The sequence below is a fragment of the Colobus angolensis genome, unplaced genomic scaffold (assembly GCF_000951035.1).
Source record: "Colobus angolensis palliatus isolate OR3802 unplaced genomic scaffold, Cang.pa_1.0 Scaffold6, whole genome shotgun sequence".
NCBI classification, from domain to species: Eukaryota; Metazoa; Chordata; class Mammalia; order Primates; family Cercopithecidae; genus Colobus; species Colobus angolensis.
This window is the reverse complement of record NW_012119598.1, coordinates 20105252-20124064: the sequence shown is the minus strand read 5'-3', so window position 1 is coordinate 20124064 and position 18813 is coordinate 20105252. Positions and strand designations below refer to the sequence as shown.

The 18813-nt window shown below is 37.3% G+C and overlaps 1 long non-coding RNA gene across 1 annotated transcript in view; it reads left to right on the top strand.

Moving 5' to 3' along the window:
- LOC105526684 overlaps window positions 1–7715 on the top strand; it is a 109605-nt gene extending 101890 nt beyond the window's left edge. Inside the window, exon 11 of the long non-coding RNA XR_001004124.1 lies at window positions 7140–7715. This is a non-coding gene — a long non-coding RNA (uncharacterized LOC105526684). The remainder of the gene's footprint in view (window positions 1–7139) is intronic.
- Window positions 7716–18813: the final 11098 nt, after the last annotated feature.

Here is an 18813-nt window from a genome sequence, read left to right as displayed (position 1 = left end):
CTTTTCTTTGATGAGAGACTTTTTATTACTGTTTCGATTTCACTACTCATTACTGGTCTGTGCAGGTTTTCTATTTGTTTGTGGAAAAACCTTCATAGGTTGTATGTTTCTAGACTAAATTCATACATTTCTATTATGTTTTCTAATTTACTAGCATACAGATGCTCATCATAGTCTATAATGGTTCTTTGCACTTCTGTGACATCAGTTGTAATGTCTTTTTTCTCCAATTTTATTTATTGGTTCTTCTGTTTTTGTCTTTGTCTCGCTAAAAGTTTCCAAATTTTATCTTTTCAAAAACCCAAATTCTTTTGTTGATCTTTTATTTATTTATTTTTTTAGTCTCAATTTTATTTCTGTTTTGACATGCATTATTTCTTGTCTTCTACTAATTTTAGGTTTGGTTTGGGTTTAGCTCTTTAAGGTATACCATTACGTTGTTTATTTGAAGTCTTTCTACTTTATGATGTAGCCATTTATAACAAAAAACTTTCCACTTAGTACTGATTTTGCTGTGTTCCACAGGTTTTGGTATGTTTTCTTTCCATTTTTGTTTCAATAAAATTTTAAATTTTCTTAATTTCTTTGTTGACTCACTAGTGGTTTGAGAACAAGTTGTTTAATTTTCATGTATTTTTATAGTTTCCAAAGTTCTTCTTGTTATTGGTTTAGAGTATTATTCCACTGTGGTCAGAAAAGAAACTTGATATGATTTTGATGTTTCTGAATTTGTTAAGACTTGTTTTGTGGCCTAACGTATAGTTGATCCTGGAGAATGTTCCATGTGCTGATGAGAAGAATATGTTTTCTGCATCTGTTTGGTGAAATGTTCTACAAATGTCAGTTATGTTGATTTAGCCTAGCATGTAGTTTAATTCCAATATTTCTTTGTCGATTTTCTGCCTGGATGATCTTTCCATTGCTGAAACTGGGTTGTTGAGGTCCTCTGCTATCATTGTACTGCAGTCTATCTTTAATACTTGCTTTAAATGTCTGGGTGATGTATTAGTCTGTTCTTACATTGCTATAAATACCTGAGACTGAGTGGGTTATAAAGAAAAGAGGCTTAATTCACTAATGGTTCTTCAGGCTGTCCAGGAAGCGTGGCTGGGGAGGCCTCAGTAAACTTACAATCGTGGCAGAAGGCAAAGGGAAACAAGCACATCTTATGTGACCAGAACAGAAGGAAGAGAGAGAAAAATGGAGATGACACAAACTTAAACATCCAGATCTCATGAGAACTCACTGGCTATATAGTACCAAGGGTGACGTCACTAAACCATTCATAAGAACTCCACCCCCATGATCTAATCACCTCCCACCAGGTCCCATCTCCAACCCTGGGATTACAATTGAACATGAGATTTGTGTGAGGACACAATTTTAAACCATAACAATTGCTTTAATTTTGGTTGCATATATAATACAACTGGTTGCATATATATTTAATACAATTAAATACAGTTGTTATATCCTCGTGCTGAATTGACTTTTTAATCATTATATAATGACTTTTGTCTCTTTTTACAGTTTTTGACTTGAAATGTACTTTAAGTATAGCTACTTTTGTTCTTTTTTGGTTTCAGTTTGCACAAAATATCTTTTTCCATCTTTACTTATTTATTTTTCATCCATTTTTACTCTCAGTCCACATGTCTTTATAGGTAAAGTGAGTTTCTTGTAGAGAGTACATAGTTGTGTCTTATTTCTTTATTCAGCTACTTCGTCTCTTTTAACTGGAGAATGTAGTCAAGTTATATTCAGTGTCAATAAATCTTCTCTTTCTTAATGGCTTTGTGGATAAATGATTTTCTCTGGCAGTATGTTTTAATTCATTTTTCCTTTTTAGTGTATTTGTTAGATTTTTGCTTTATGGTTACAATAAGGGTTGAAACAAACATATTAGAGTTGTAACAAGTTATTTTAAACTGATGACAACTTAACTTTGATCCCAAAGAAGAAAAGACAGAAGCAAAGAAAAATTAAAATACTCCACGGTTTAACTCCATCCCCCTAGTTTTTGACTTTTTGTTGTATCTATATATCTTCTTACAATTCCTATCTCTTAACAAACCTTTGTAGTTATTATTTCTTATAGATTTGCCTCTTAGTCTTTATACTAAATGTATGCATGGTTTACACACTGCAATGGCAGTATTAGAGAATTCTGTGTACTTAACTTTTTCCAGTGACTTTTCTACCTTTAGGTGATTTCTTGCTGCATGATAGCATTCTTTCTTGCTGTTGGAAAACTCCCTTTAACATTTCTTATAAGACAGGTCTAGTGATGATGAATTCTCTCAGGTTTTGTTCATCTGGGAAAGTCTTTATTTCTCCTTTGTATTTGAAAAATAGCTATGCTGGGTACAGTTTCCTTAGTTGGAGCTTTTTTTTCCTTTAGCACTTTGGATATGTCATTCCCATTCCCTCCAGGCCTGTAAGGTTTCCTCTGAGAAGTCTGTTGCTAGATGTATCAGACCTTAGATGTTACTTGCTTTTATCTTGCTGGTTTTCAGATCCTTTGTTTTTGACCTTTGGGAGTTGATTATATGCCTTGGGACAGTCTTATATGGATTGTGTCTCAATGTTCTGTGAACTTCTTGTACCTGAATATTAATAATTTTACATAGGTTTGGAAAGTACTTTATTATTTATTTGAATAAATTTTCTACCCTGATCTCTTTATCTACATCCTCTTTGGGGACAATAACTCTTAATTTTGCCTTTTAGAGACTATCTTTTAGATTTTGTAAGCACACTGTATTCATTTTTTCTTCTCTTCCTATTTTTAAATAGCTCATCTTTGAGTTCACTAGTTCCTTCTTCTGCTTAATTCTGTTGTTAAGACAGTGTTGCATTTTTTAGTTTATCTATTTAATTTTTCAGCTCCAGTATTTTTTTTTAAACATCAATGTCTTTGTTAACTTTTTTGGATAGATTTATGAATTCCTTCTCTGTGTTATCTTGAAGTTGGCTGAGCTGCCTCAAAATATTTATTTGAATTTCCTGTCTGAGAGATTATATCTCTGTCACTCGAGGGTTGTTCACTGGTGCCTTATTTAGTCTGTTTGGTGAGGTAATATTTTTCTGGATGTCCTTCATGCTTATGAACATTTGTCCTTGTTTGGGCATTGAAGAGTTATATATTTGTTCTAGTCTTCACAGTCTGGCCTTGTTTGTTTGGGACTCAGTTTCCTCCTGCTTGGGTGATGAAGTCTCCTCTGGCCCAGGGCTTGCCTTAATGGCATCAACAGAATTCTGCCCTGTGCTGTGTTCTGACTGTGACACGTGGGACTGAGTTCCAATGCCAAGTTCCAAATTCACTTTGCTCTGCCTCCTCCAAGCACAGATTTTCACTCTTGACAGCAGGCTTATATAAAACCTGCTGCTGGGAGTTGGAGTAGGAGTAGTGTAGGGAACATGAGAGACTGTCCTTCCTACCCTCTTCAATGTGTCCTAGTTACTATGCTAAACCCAGGTACTCTGATCACTCACCTGATATTTTTGGTTCTTATGAAGGTGCTTTTTTGCACAGATAATTGTTTGATTTTATGTTCCTGCAGAGGATGAGGGAGGGAATTTCTGGAGGGTTCCAGTCGGCCACCTTGCTCCACCTCCTTCAGTAGGAGTCTTATCTTTGTAGCGTGGTCTTCCCAATAATTTTCTATGGACTTTTAATAATTATGTCAAAAATTAATTTACCAAAATAATTTTGAAGCGGTATCATGACAATTTTAAATGATAATGCATATTCAACCTAAACTAAATTAAGCCAAACTAAAAACTGGGAAAAGGTTATTAAAAAATTGCATCTAGCAATTTTAATCTGACATGATTTTAATGAAAGCAATAAATTACTTGAAATAGAAATCATACCATTAATATTCCATAAAGATTATTTAAACAACTTTTCTACATATGTTGAGAAGGAAATAAAAATTGAGACAAAATTTTGTAGATGAGAAAGAAGAAGACAACATAATTTCTAAGTAATACGCTTGGATAAATGCTATTTTAAAATAGCAGCTAGTAATTTTAATTTGACATGAATATAATCAAAAATGCGACTAAGGTGAATGAAAGAATTGTAGGACTTCATATTGTCTTCATCGTATCAGGTAACAAGTACCAAAATGTCCCTCTAAATTAAAAAAAAATTAAACTATCAATAACTTGTAGTCAGCATAGATTGAAATTATATATTTTAATTTCAGTAATCATCATTAATTAACTCCTTCTCTGAAAGATGATATAATATGGAACCTCTATTTCTCTTCTGAGTTTGTTGATTTTATAATATTTAATTTGTGATGGTTTATTATATATCTGTTCTACTCTGCAATAATAATTACCTCAGTTGTTTTATCTTAGGTCATACTTAAATGAAGTAAGTGTTCAGCCACCTGTTGTATAACCATGGTTATACATAATAAAGAATACAATTTCTGTATTCTTTATTATGATTTATCTCATCGGTTGCATTTAATCTTCAAGTAGGGTTTTTTAAGTTTCATTTTTGTAAAATTTCATTAAACCTGTTATTTAATGTATAGAAATGCCTTTCTGTTGTATTTATAACTGAAGAGCAATTTGCTCTATATAATGGAGACTTTGTTACATTGTTTCTGAAACTCAATATTTATTCTGAGGCCAGATTTCCCACTTGTTATGTAACTTGCTTTTTTTTCCTGAAAGGAAGAATGGTTTTATTTTTGAAATTTAATAACTAAATATGCTTTTATATTATTAGTTTTTTATTAACTTTTCTTGACATGTGCCCTATATTTAGTCATTCATTTACTTTAGGTAAATTTCCCTCTTCTATATCTCTCATTATTTTCTGTTCTATTTGTTGGTGTCTTTACTTCAGCAGTATCAATAGCCTTATGGTGGATGCACTATAGTTTATATACCTATTGTCTAATTATTTAAACCTGTTGTCAGTTTATTTTTATTCACTATAACTAAATAAATCATTATCTCCATGATGACTTCTGTTTCCTGCTGCTAATTTTTTTTTATCTATACTGTTTATTTTGTATCAAAGTTTTTTCTTTTTCTTAGAATATTCCTTTTCTCATAATTCTGATCTTTTATTACATTATTGTGCTTTCCTCGTTTTACTAAATCTATGTCCTTATTGGATTATTCAGTAAATGCAAAACACCAGCAAAGGAATTTTAGTTCCTTGGATTGTATATTCTTTCAAATTGGATTATCTGTGTTATGTTTTAAAATCAACACCTTTCTCCATTCATATATTAATATATTTTTATTTTGGGGCTGTAATATATTTTCATCACTCTCAAACCATTTTTTTTCCTCTTGCACCTTTGTTAATATCTTGTATTTACTATGAAATGGTGTATGTGGTTTCTCCTTGACATCACTCTTACCTTATCTGGGATTATTTCTCTTCCCCCTGTGTACTAGAAGGTACAGAGAACAGACAGAAGAGAGTGGGAAGCACAGCTGGGACTGATTGCAGTCTTTGAGGAGGTCCTGGGTTTACTCTTCTTGCTGAGATCTCACCAGATGTTCTTCATTGGACTCCATTACACCAAGCTTGGCGTGAATTCAAGTCTTTTGGGCTTTGGCTCACTTCCCTAATTTAGCACTGCATGCTGGAGCAAGAGAATCTGTGGCCCTTCCTGCTTCTGCCAAGGTCCAGATGTGATTTGTAGAGCATCCACTAAGTGTTTTATCTTGATTTTCCCAGACCCATCAATTCATCCCTTCACCCCACTCCTTTCAAGTTACAAAGCATTCAGATTCAGGATTTGTGTCACTTCTTACATCCCATGTGTCATTTCTGTAGGTGGAAGAAGAGCTGGGAATTCTGTTGACCTGGCCATGACACCAGAATTTTCTGTTACTTCATTGGTCATAATTTTTTGAGGTTATAATCCTTCCCCATTCCTTTCTGCTGATGGGAAAATTGGCAGGGTTGTTTTTGTTTTGCTTTTGTTTATTGGAGGAGGAAGATTCTGTACCATAACTTCACAGCACCACCATCCCACAGATAAATAACTATTTTTAAATGTATTTGTGAGATATGCATCTGAAGAGATTAGAGCAAAAATACTAATGTATAAAAATAAGCAAGCAAGTATGTGAAACACCTAACTTCGATGGCTTGGACTATCAAATACTAACACTTATCAACATTTAGCGTCCATTTTATACAAAATACTAGGCCTGGTGCTATGAGAGACATAAAGGTGCATAAGTAGGGACAGGAAAATGGAAAGAGGCAAATATGCTTAGACCACTGTATAAGGTAGAATTAATTACTTCCAATAACAAATCACAGACAAAACGTAAAGGTGAGTTAAAGTGGGGAGATAGTATATCCAGTTAAAGGAATATCAAAATGCATAATGAAAAACATGGCATTTATAATGTATTCCAAAAGATGGTCAGGGATGGGGGCAGGTACATTTAAAGAAAAGAAAGTAAAAGAATAAGCATTAGATATGAAGGTAGAAGAGCATAGAGTGTAGGTAGAAAAGAACAAGTTACATAACATGTGTAAAACAAATAAGTTTACACACATTGGAGCAGTGAAAAAAGTTGGAAGTGGAGCATGTAGATGCAGTGTACTTAACTGAATGCCTGAGTGACTTAACTCTATAAGGTAATGGAGAATAAAAACCACAAGCAGTTAATAAGCAAGAGTATGACACAAATAGGCCAGTGAGGATAAACATTAATCTGGCAGCAGGATAGAGGATGAATCCTGGGAAAGTGGAAAAAACGTTACACTGGGTGTCATGAGATTTAGACTCTCTGTCCAGCTTTGCCACACTACCCATACGTGTGAGATTAAGTGAATCATTTGACCCCTTTTGTTCCCATTGAGCTCTCTGTAAAATAAAGATGGTGAACTTGGCTTCTAATATTTATTCTAGCTCTCAAATAGCATAGGCCTATATATTATAATGATGAAAACATGGGAATTACGGAAACTTTAGTATATAGCATAAGTTTGGCAAAAAAATAAATGGAAAAATAAACTATGATTGAAGTGTTTATAGAAAAAAACATTTTATATGCAAGGGAATTTACAAAGGTAGAGTCAAGAAGTCAAAGAAATTGTATGAAAAGATGACTCCAAGTTTCTGATTTGGGCTTATTAGGAGAATACAGATAACTTTCAGAAGAAGTGTGAACATCAAGCTGGGGAGCTTTTTTGAAGAGCAGGATCTTTCTATCAAAATGGGATAGTGGAAGATTAAAGTGGTGATGACTACATATAGGAATACAAAGTTGACAGTGAGAGACACAAGTCTGATACTGCAAAAGAAAAATGTAAGAAACTTAGGACTCAACTTTATCAATGAGTTTAACTATAGAAATGCACTAGGGACTGAATGGTGTCCCCCCAAAATTTATATGTCAAAGCTCTAATCCTCAATATGATGATCTCCAGAGATGGAACTTTGGGGAGGTAATTGGGTTTAGATGAGGTTATGAGGATGGGGTCCTCATGAAGGGATTAGTGCTCTTATAAGGAAAGGTCAGAGAATGTTCACTTGTTCGCATATGCTCTTGTATTCTCTCTCCTCAACCCCCACCATAAAAGGACACAACAAGAAGATGGTTGTCTACGAGGCAGGAAGAGAGCCTTCACAAGGAACCAAATCAGTGGGCACCCTGATCATGAGACTGCCAGCCTCCAGAACTGTGAGAAATAAATGTCTGCTGTTGAAACCACACAGTCCACAGTATTTTGTTACAGCAGCCTGAGCAGATTAAAATAAAGAAATGTAACTTGTGAGATAGGAAGGTAAGAAAAAGAAAATGCAACATAAAGCCTATGCTTAAAGGAGTGCTTATTAGCAGTTAAGATGAGCTAGGCAAAATATAAGTGGTAGAGAAATGAAAGATGACCACTCATAACTTGCCCATTCATGCAACAGATACTTGCAGAGTATTTATTGAAGGACCCTGCACTGGCACTTAGGGATCAAACTTAAATCCCACCTTCCAATCTGACAGAGATAAGACATATACTGTTTTTTATTCAGGTAAATTATGCATACCCATTAAAAGATCTGTAAATGCCTTTGGATTTCTAAGACAGGGGATATTATTTCAACTGGGAGAAACACAGGAATATCATTTTATATAGTAGGTAGCATTTGGTCTAGACCTTATAGAGAAATAAGATGTTCGCATGGACAGAACGCTGTCTGGGGAACTCCAGATGGAATAGTTCGTATTAGCTCTGGTACCAGAGTAGTGAGTATCTTTGCAGGAAACCTCAGGTGTAATCTTATGGAGCTCTGGAAAGACCATAACGAAATAACTATTTATGGAGATGGCTGGCAAAGTGAAGGATGTGGACAAGGGACATGAGGAGCCTAGGGACAGGCAACAGTGAGAAGTCACTCCTAGGAAAGAGTGTTCGAGGAGCTAGTAAAGAGTGTAGCCATGTGGAAAGAATGGTCTGACAGAATGGCTCATCCTAGAAGGATGCAGCCACTGCAAGAGCCATGATGCTGATGCAGGAGAAGAGGGAGACAGGAGACAGGAAGAGGCAGGAGGAGACACGAGGAAAAGCCTCAGCCTCTCCCTTCCCACTCTCCAACCTCCCTGCTTGAACTCTCACCAGCTGATCCCAACAAGAAACACAGTCAGTAGGAACAGCTCAGTGGCGCACAGCTTGAGGTAGAAAATGGAGTGGGGTAGGGACCAAGAGGAAAATAATTGCCATAGCTACTGAGACAGGAGAGAAGAAAATGTGTATATGAGAAAACGGTTTGTTTTGGCTAGAATAAATGATGCATGAGGGCAAAAAGCCAGAGTGTGCTTATAAAAGTAAATGGTAGCTGAAATTTATCAGAATAATGACAAAACAAAGAGAAATGAAAAAACTTATGAATCTGGTGCTTAACTCATCAGGGATGTTTAGTGCCTTTCCTGGAAATTACAGATAAAAGCAACAGGAATGGAGAGAAATGACATCAGAACATAAGAAGTACCACAAAATATGAGTTAATTTTTAGAAATGTGAATGTAACAGTGGCCAGGAAGAAGCAGGAGGAAGAAAGCAGTACTCTGATTCCTCCATCTCACTCAATGAGGTGAACAGAAAGAATGCCATTTATTTTCTTGGACAAGGGCAGCATAGTCTTCAGACACTTGCTGGGATCAGCAGGGACAGGCTACTTCCATGATTTGGGTCATTGTGAGGGAAATAGTTAAAAAAAAATGAAGGACAGGAGATCAGGGGAACTATATGTGGGACTAGTAGAAGGAAGGCAGCAGTGGAGCAGGGAGAGGTGGAACAGAGCTAAAGAGGAAGGAGAGAAGGAAAAGGGATGGCAGAGGATGGGATGGTGATTTTTAATGGCAGGATCACAGAGTCAACTTGTCCGAAAGTTGAACAAATATATATATGCCCCTGTGGGAATTCTAGAGAGGAAAACCAGCCGTGAGACCTTTCTAAGTATATCCTCTTAAGAGAAATCTTGATATGGTATTCGACCTCAGAGGTTAAGGAAGAGTGGGTTTCAGGAAGGACCTGGGGGGCGGTTAGCTACACACATAGAGGTGTGCTGCAGCCAGCTTGCACCAGCTCCTGAGAATCAATTGTGCACATCTCTTTCCAACTCTGGGCTCTGTGGCTTCATATAAATACCAAAATAGGTCATGGTAGGTGTAGTTTTACCCATAGAAACTGACAAATGCTACAGATGAGGATCTCCTTCTCACAAAGTCAACTATCAACCCCGGAGCCTATTATTAATCCTTTACCAGCACAACACTGATCTGCTGCAGCTTCAATTTGAGGACAGGCTGTTGCAATGAGCACTGAGGATGGTGTTGCATGAGAATATTTTCATGAAAGAAGCAGCACCCTCCACCAGAGGTCACCGGGTGAGTGTGCACTGAGCAGGTGCAGGCGTGGTCCTCCTTAAAAGACTGGAATGAGTGGCTGTTCATTGATAAGAACTAAATTTTGATCGAGCTGAGAGAATTCCAGATGATGCAACCTGGAAGAAGCTAAGCAAATAAAAATAAGTCATCAACAACCTGTCAGACATGCAGAATTCAGTGAATAGGAAATTAACCCATTCCTCTGAACTGAGCAATGCTTGATTTAGCTTCAGTGAGCCTTACAAGTGGAAGCTGGAACTTTCTTCCTGTTTGTATCTACTGCAAGAAGTAAAAATACACACCACCTACCTGAAGCCTATCATGATACTTGTGTTTCTGTAGGAATATTTTCTAAAACATCTTAAGTTACTGCCAGAAATTGCCAGCAACTGTGTCTGTGTTTTCCCATTTTTGAAAGAAAGTAATACCCTCAATGCCTTAGAATTGCTCCTTCCCACCTTCTGATGCCTTGTCCTGGGCTTAGTGGATGTAAATTAACTCTGCTGCCAAATAAAGAAAATTTTATTCTAGGAATACAGTGCTGAATACAGAAGGAGAGTCATCAATTTTGTCTTTCTTTTCATTTTCTCTCCTTGACCCTTTTCTCCTTAACTATTCTTCTAATTTTTTTTTCTAGCTAGCATGTTTTCTATGTCTGTCACATACACAGGGTTTCTTGGGGACTAGAAGTGCATAAGAAGTTTAACAAGGGGCGATTTACCTGCTTAATGTTATTGTTCACATAGCACAGTCATTCATCATCAATTCAATAATGTTTGTTAATCACCTATGATGTGAGAGACACTGTTCTAGACATATTACATCCTACAGAGCAACATCTTATAAGGTATATATTAAAACAGAAGATACAGACTTCAGGCAGATCCATTCTGCTCTGATTTGGGTTTGAAATCAACAGCTCCATATTTGTTTTCATTTGTTTTTAATATAAATTTCATTGAGTATAGTTAGTATACAACATGATGTTATGGGATACATATATATAGTGAAAAGACTATTATAGTGAAGCAAAGTAACCTATTTGTAACTGTATTAGTCTGAATACTCTTGTATATTGACCACGTGAATGTTTTTCACTTTATTATTTTTATTTTCTTAGCCTTACATCTTGGGAAATAGTAAGTTCTCAGAGTGGAAGCAGTTCAGATGAGCCATACTGTAGGAAATACACTATTACTATAAAGGATACTTGCAGGAGAGCACTGTGCATTTCCTCCCTCGGTGTCAGCCAAATACACATATAAAGTTGGGGCAGTGATATGATTAAAATGTTAGTTGAAGGATGCCTACAGGGCCCAGGCACAAAAGTGTCACCTCTTTTGTCAGTCACCTGCCTGACATCCCTACCATCAGCCTCTCCTTCTTCCTGTTATAACAAAAGTCTTTCTTAAAAATGTAAGTAATATTTACCACTTATAAAATTTTAGTTTCAGCTATGCAAGGTAGCCCTCACCTGTAATCCCAGCATTTTGGGAGGCTGAGGTGGGAGGGTTGCTTGAGAGCATCAGCTTGAGACCAGCCTGGGCAACATGGTGAAATTCTTTCTCTGTGCGTGCGCGCACGCACACACACACCCACACACACACACACACACACACACAAGCCAGGCATGGTATGAGTACCTGTAGTCCCTGCTACTAGGGAGGCTGAGGTGGGAGAATCACTTGAGCCCAGGAGTTTAAAGTTGCAGTGATCCATGATCACACCACTGCACTCCAGCCTGGGCAACAGAGCGAGACCTTGTCTCTGAAAAACAGACAAATCAAAATTTAGTTTCTTAAAAACACCTTAAATAGGGCTCGGAGCCATTTTTCACATCACATGTATGTTGTCACAGGAAATGGGGCAGGGGGAAATACAGGCTGTGTAGAGGAATATCCACAGGGGAAGACAGAAGTTAGCAAAAGAGCATGGTGTGGAGGATGGTCTAACTGAGAAAGAGAGGCATTACCAGAATATAAGATCTGCTGCAGTTAGAAGAGACCCAAAATAACATTGTGTCAAATGGAAACAACTTTATATCTCTGTTGTTTAACGGCCCAGAGAGACATGGGCAGGGCTAGCATTGTGAGTCGGCTCCATGGGGTCATCCAGGGACCCAGGCTCCTTCTACTTTGTTGCTCCACATCCCTAAAGTGTTGCTCTCCCTCCAGGTCTCACTACTACAGGCTGAAAATTCCCAAGTTCATTACACCTGTGCTTTCAATCAAGTTTTCTCTGCCAAGCCCCATTGCCACTCTACTTTGTCATGTCCCCGGTACAGCCTTCTTGTCCCTACTAGATACCCAATAGGTGGCAATACAGGCATTGATGGATCCTACTGGGCTCTGACAGGCTCTAATGCCCACTGACTATTTGTCTTGCTAAATCTGTAGGGTTATCTGTGGTTAGGTAGGGGAAAATGCTTCTTTCTCTTCTGGTTACACCATGGTCTAGAGTTTCCAAAGTAAGATTGTTTATACTCCAGTGTTCTGTAAATTTTTGTCAGAAAAAAACTAAATAAAATAATTTCAGCTTTAATGGACAGTCCCTATTCTCCACTGCTCTAGATATGTATCCAAGAGGAACTAAGTTGTAAGATACACATGGAAAATAACAATCATACTGTGTTCAGAATCACTCCCCCTAACTTACAACTATATCTCTATTATAGTAAGCTCATTTACCTAGGCTCCCTTCCCCCAAACAAGATCTCCTGTCCTTATCCTACCCCTCCAAATATCTTCTGTTAGACCTGCCCCACCAGTTCAGTGACATGCTCTGATCACTTATAGTTAAAGTGAAGTTGAGCTAGACACAGCATTGGCACAAGGAAATAGGTTGGGGCATAATACTTTGAAAATCGTAACACATGAGAAACACATCAGTTTGTTCATTGGGAGCCCCTCATAGCATGAGGTATACTATTCAAGACAGTAAAAGCACCTCAAATTGTGACATCTGTATTATTCAAAGTAGCCAACTATTGGGTATAGCAACCTGCTTGAGTGTTGGGTCTATTGATTGAAAGTTCTATTATAATTCTAAAGTGAATTTAATCTACTATGTTGTAAATGTCAGTAAATATTAATTTTGAAACAAAAAAGTCATTTTTTAACAACACAGCAATAGTACTCCTTAGGATTTACATGAAAGAGTTAAAAACCACAATAAGATACTATCTCACACCAGTCAGAATGGTGATTTTTAAAAATTCAGGAAACAACAGATGCTGGCGAGGCTGTCAAGAAATAGGAACACTTTTACACTGTTGGTAGGAGTGTAAATCAGTTCAACCATTGTGGAAGACAGTGTGGCGATTCCTCAAGGATCTAGAATCAGAAATACCATTTGACCCAGCAATCCATTACTGGGTACATACCCAAAAGATGATAAATCATTCCACTATAAAAACACATGCACATGTATGTTTATTGCAGCACCACTTAGAATAGCAAAGATTTGGAACCAATCCAAATGTCCATCAATGACAGACTGGATAAAGAAAATGTGGCAAATATACACCCTAGAATACTATATAGCCATAAAAAAGAATGAGTTCATGTCCTTTTCAGGGACATGGATGAAGCTGAAAGCCATTATTCTCAGCAAACTAACACAAGAACAGAAAACCAAATACCACATGTTCTCACTCATAAGTGGGAGTTGAACAATGAGAACACATGGAAACAGGGAGGGGAACAACACATACTGGGACCTGTCGGGGGGTGGGTGGCAAGGGGATGGAAAGCATTCATTAGAAATACCTAACACATGCAGGGCTTCAAATCTAGATGATGGGTTGATAGGTACAGCAAACCACTATGGCACATGTATACCTATGTAACAAACCTGCATGTTCTTCTGCACATGTATCCCAGAACTTAAAGTAAAATTAAAAAAAAAAAAAAAAAACTTATGTCCAAACAAAAACTTCCACATGATGTTTTAGTTTCACTCATAATTGTCAAAAAGTAACCAGGATGTCCTTCAGTGGGTGAATGAGTAAATAAAGTGGAATACATCCAGACAACAAAATATTCAATGCTTGAAAAATGAGTTACCGAGCTCCAAAAAGACATGCAAGAAACTTAAATGTATATTACTAAGTGAAAGAAGCTAATTGATAAAGACTACATACTGCATGATTCCAACTAGATAACATTCTGGAAAAGGCAAAACTATGGAGACAGTTAAAAGATCAGTGGTTTCCAGGGATTAGAGAGAAGGAAGGGATGAATAGCTGAGCACGGAGGATTTCTAGAGCAGTGAACCTACTCTGTATAACACAACAATGTTAGACACCCCATTATACATTTTTTTCCATGCCCACAGAATGCATAAGACAAAGAGTGAACCCTAATGTAAACAACTATGGACTCTGGATGATTATGATGTGTCAGTATAGGTTCACCAATTGAAACAAATGTAGTACTCTGGTGGATACTGATAATGGGGGAGGCTATGCATTTGTGTGGGGAGAGAGTGTATGGGAAATCTCTGTACTTTGCACTTCAGTTTGCTTTGAACCCAAAACTAGTCTAAAAAGTCTACTTTAAATGAGGGAAAATACAGTTCTTCTGAAACAACTGTTAATATCCTCAGTGCAATGCAGATTCCAACGACATAAATACAGCCCTAAAGTCCACCTGTGGAAATTTCTTTTCCCAAGGTATAAACACCAATATTTTGTCAATAATAAATTATATAGATGTAGGTAAAAATTTTGTAAAAGTTTCCTAAGTAATTTAGAGAAAACACGAAAAGCTTCACACCCTTCCTTTCGGGGGATTACAGGAATATATTCCATATGTTCCAAACCTGAGATATTAAATAAAAATAACAATCTGGATGAGAGCCTGCCTCTAGGGAGCACAGGGGAGACTGACTAAATGTTGGAACATGCCAGTGTATGGCAGCAATACGAAATGCATTATATCATTTTAAACTCTAAAGCAACTTTTAAGCAGACATTATCATTCGCCCTTTATTAAAATTTTGCATGAGGCAAGGTCAGGATTTGATGTTACAAACACGTTTTATTTTGTAGTCTCATTCTCCAGGTACTCAAATTCCCTGGTTGTAAAAAGAAACAGCATTTTTATCCAGCTTATTTGTCAGGATTACACGAAAAAACACTGAACTCGGTCAGTGGCCTTGAGTAGGAGATAAAACTGTAGAAATAGTCCTATGAACTAGAAGTAGGAGAGACAATAAATGAGGCAGAACTGGAGTTGAAGAATCCTCAGGAAGGAAAGCAGCATTACAGAACCAAGAGAGGATAAGAAAGGCAGCTATGGCTGGGTGTGGCTCATGCCTGTAATGCCAGCACTTCGGGATGCCAAGACGTGAAGATTGCTTATGGCTAGGAGTCCAAGCCCAGCCTGGGTGATAGAGTGAGACCCCACTGCAACAACAACAAAAAAAGGAAACAAAAGGAAAAAAATTAAAAAATGCAGTCATCTTCTCAACTGGGAGGAGAAGGTTGAAGTAGGCTAGAGATAGATATATATATACACATATACACACACACATATATATTTTATATATACATCATATACATATACACACATATATAGCTTTAACTCATAAATTAACTCATAAATAAAGCTCAAATTTTTGAGCTTTAACTCAAAAATATATATAAAAAAAAAGATGAAGTTGGGCCAGAAGTGGAGGCATCCACCAGTTGTGGGCCAGTGGCAAGGGTTGGGGAGTAGTGGTGATCGCAAACCATGAGCAGGAGGAAGGAGGGGGTAGGAATAAAAAATAACTTTTATGTTTATTTTTCACTCCTGAGTCTCAGCTCCAGCTTGAGACTGACCTCACTCTCATCATTTGGTGTCTTAATATGGAAACTGGCATAATGAAAGCAGAAACTCTAACAAGCTTGCTTCTGAGGCTTTGAGCCTAAAATATTGGGGTGACTCTAACATTGGTAGCCTGATCACTTTCTCAACACCAAGATCAGGATTTTTCCAATCAGCCATGTCACTGCTAGGGAGTAGGAACATAAAATAATAATGATTTTCAATAATTTAGGAAAGTTCAAACCAAACTAACATTAACTTTTCTTTGCCTCTCCATCGCCTCTTCCTCTGGCTGAGTTCCACTCCATGGATGAAAATTGCCTGAAGTTGCAGTGGTTCTCAAGCCTCACTATATATTAGGCTCACCTGGGCAGGTTTTAGAACTGAAAAGGCTGGGCCTACTCCAGAAAAACTGAACCCAAACCTAGGAGATGGGGAAAACCTGAGCAATGAGATGTTTACAGTACTCCCCAGGTGACTCTAATATACATCCAGGGTGCCGAGCAGCTTTCTATCTGAACTGTTCGAGGGAAAGCAAAGGATTGGATGTTATTTATTTAATTCTTGAGCAGGTTTCCAATTCTTATATATGAGCTAGGGCCTTTGTTGTGAGACAATTTGTCTGTCAATAAAATTACCTTCAAATGTTTTGAAGGCTGGGATTTCTTGTTCTTAGCACAAAGAACAGCATATGCCATTATCCAAGTACCAACAGGAATCTGGATTTAAACCAATCTGGCATTTTTCCTTTATATCTTTTTTTGTCAATTCATTATCATACTCTCTAAGAGAAACAGCAAGAAGTGAGCATTTCCTCAGGGTAATCACTTGAATATGAGTGCCAATAATTTTAATTGAGTCTGCTAAGAAGAAAAATAAAATATATTAAATTCGTAAGAACAACTTCCAAATACCGAACCTTTAACATTATCTCCGATTATAGGTCATTGTCATATCTAGGGTGTAACCAGCAATGTCAGAAAGCCATAGAATCCTGAAAAGTGCTCCAGCACGAGAACATGACATAATGAAAAACTTGCAGAGAAATTCCTGCTCCTAGAAATGCAATACATTGTTAAAAATAAAAATCATTAATTTTTGGAGGGGAGGTGTTTTCCAGGACTCTTTGTCTTATGACTATAGTATTTGGTAATTGGATAAAAGTAAAAGGAATATTAAATCTCAGTATTTGATGGCAGAAGCCAAGGGTGTTTCCCTAGATACAGTCTCAGTTTCTCTTCCCCCGGGCATCCTGCCATAGGGATTGCTGAGGATGTACATTTGTGATGATGTGCACATCTGGTAAAATGACATACGTGTGACCTTCAGTATTTTCAACGTGCGTGCAGCTTGTAGATTGCCTTCGGTGTTGACTTTCCTTCGTCTAGCATTTGCAAGAAATTTCCATAGTTTCTAGGTCACTTCATGGAGCTTTTCACAATCTCTAATTTTAATTTTTAGACAGATATACAAATGTATTCATCACAGAAAAAAGTCCAGAAATCTCACCTGCTATAGAAAGATTGAAGAAAATTAAATTTAAACATACTCAACTTGTTCATAAGACTCCAGCAGTTATTCCCCACTGATAACTTTTGTGTGCTTGCCTGGGTTCATCATCCCTGAGAACTATACCCCCACCTAGTTTCACATGTAAGGAGCTTGGAAGTTGTCACTCTGTCCTAATAACATGGAGAAAGCAGAACAAACTGAAAATATCAACAACTTTTCTTGAATGTGTAAGAGAGGTGAGACACAGGGTGAAGCACTGCCCCCAAGACTGGAGAGAGAGGCGAATGCAGGAAGTCATAGCTTACTGGAGCAGAGACTCACAAGCAGAAACCTTGGCAGGAATCAGTACCAGGGAAGGAAAAATCTGAACTGTAATTGACAAATTGCTGGAGGCCCCATGCAGGCAACTCTTAAGACTTAAAAACCCTAGGAGGCACCCAGTCATAGGGGGACCCTCCCAATTTTGTGAGATTTACCTCCAGGATCTTGTCCAGGTTCCCACAGTAAATAAGGGAGAAAACAAATCCCTTCCGGCTTTTGGCAAAGGTAGGGGTATTTATGTAAGCATGTTAGTTTAAAAGTATCTTTTTCTCTCTCATCTACATATTTTGTGTTTCAATTTTATTTATTTCCCTCTCAATATATGTAGAGAGATTGTTTAAATAATCTTTAGGGAGTACTAGTGATAGAGGTTTCTATTTTAAGTAATTTATTGCTTTAAATAGAATCATGTCAAATTAAAATTACTAGATGCAATTTTAATATTTTCTTTCCAACTTTTAGGTTCAGGGGTACTTGTGCGTGTTTTAACGTTTTAATTTTTGTGGATACATAGTAGGTGTACATATTTACAGGTTATGTGAGGTATTTTGATACAGGCATGCAGTGCATAATAACACCAGGATAAATGGGGTATCCATCACCTCAAGCATTCATCCTTTGTATTACAAACAATCTATACACTTTTAGTTATTTTATTTTCTTTCTTTTGAGACGGAGTCTCACACTCTCACCCAGGCTGGAGTGCAGTGGCACAATCTCCGCTCACTGCAAGCTCCGCCTCCCGGGTTCAGGCCCTTCTCCTGCCTCAGCCTCCCGAGTAGCTGGGACTACAGGCACCCACCACCACGCCCAGCTAATTTTTTTTGTATTTTTAGTAGAGACGGGGTTTCACCATGTTAGCCAGGATGGTCTGGATCTCCTGATCTCGTGATCTGCCCACCTCGGCCTCCCAAAGTGCTGGGATTACAGGCGTAAGCCACCACGCCTGGCACTTTTAGTTATTTTTAAATGTACACTTATTTTTTACTATAATCATCTTGTTGTGCTAGCAAATACTAGATCTTACTCATTCTTTTTAATTATTTTTTTGTACTCATTAACCATCTGCACTTCCCTCCCACCACACCCCCACTACTCTTCCCAGACTATGGTAACCATCCTTCTACTCTTAATCTCCATGAGTTCAATTATTTTAATTTTTAGCTCTCACAAATAAGTGAGAACATGTGAAGTATGTCTTTCTATGCCTGGCTTATTTCACTTAACATAATGACCTCCAATTTCATCCATGTTTTTGAAAATGGTGGGATCATCTTTTTATGGC